The following is a 1205-nucleotide window of genomic DNA, read 5'->3' on the forward strand; positions in this document are numbered from 1 at the left end:
TTGCCAGTGCCCCTGGACTGGCTCTTGTGCAGGTGGCACACAAAATACACCATTTTGAGCATGGCCGTTGCCAGTACCGCCTGATTGGCCTTCGTGTGGGTGACACGTAAAAGCACCCACTACACTCCCTGAGTGGTTGGCGTTAGGAAGGGCATCCAGCTGTAGAAACTCTGCCAAATCAGATTGGAGCCTGGTGTAGCCATCTGGTTTCGCCAGTCCTCAGTCAAATAGTCCAACCCATGCTAGCATGGAAAGCGGACGTTAAACGACGATGATGATGATGATGATGATATATATATATATGCACACAATATATACATACATATATATGTATTCTATATTTTGAGGCATGCACAAAGTAAAGGAATATGAATTGTATGTCTTTAATTGAGTTCACTTATTTGCGAGCATTCAGGCTGAGTCTAAGGTTTGAGGATACCATCCTTCATTCCTCCATCCCTTCTTACCAGTTTCAGAAACCCAGTAAAAGATCATAAGCACTGCCTTTCTCTCCTGACCAAAAGCAAAACATTAAAAATTTAGATTCTGTAAATCAACATTTACTGTATTTACCAGTGTATAATGAGAGAAATTCTGTAGAAAACATTGAGTGAGAAATATCAGTGGTTTCAACCAAACATTACAATATATTAATGTATTCCTCTAAATTCTGGTCTTCTGCTTCATTTTTTAATGATATTTATAGAGAGCTAAGTAGAAGAAAGAAATAAGATTTGGTGCCTGTTTTTCTTTCTTGTCTCTGTAAACATGTTGACTTTGACTGAAATATATGGTGCTCTAGTTGACTATTTAACAAGTGTTAATTGAAGATATTCATTGGATGAACACTGACGTCACATGTTTAAGGGATGAAGCACTGTCTTTATTCGCCGTCTGGATAGTGGTTTGACTAAATATAGGCAATGTCAACAGGTTGTATATGTAGATGTTGATTAAATAAATATGTGGCTGTAGCTATGTGGTAAGAAGTCTGCTTTCTGACAACATAGTTCTGCATTCGATCCCACTGCATGGTACCTTGAGTAAGTGTCTTCTGCTATAGCTCTGGGGTCAAAGCCTTGAGAATGAATTTAATAGAGAGAAGTAGAAGAATCCCATCATATATATATATATATATATATATATATATACATATATATATATATATATATATATGCATACATAGATATACACACAGACATATA

Source organism: Octopus bimaculoides, chromosome 10 (genome assembly GCF_001194135.2).
Source record: "Octopus bimaculoides isolate UCB-OBI-ISO-001 chromosome 10, ASM119413v2, whole genome shotgun sequence".
NCBI classification, from domain to species: domain Eukaryota; kingdom Metazoa; phylum Mollusca; class Cephalopoda; order Octopoda; family Octopodidae; genus Octopus; species Octopus bimaculoides.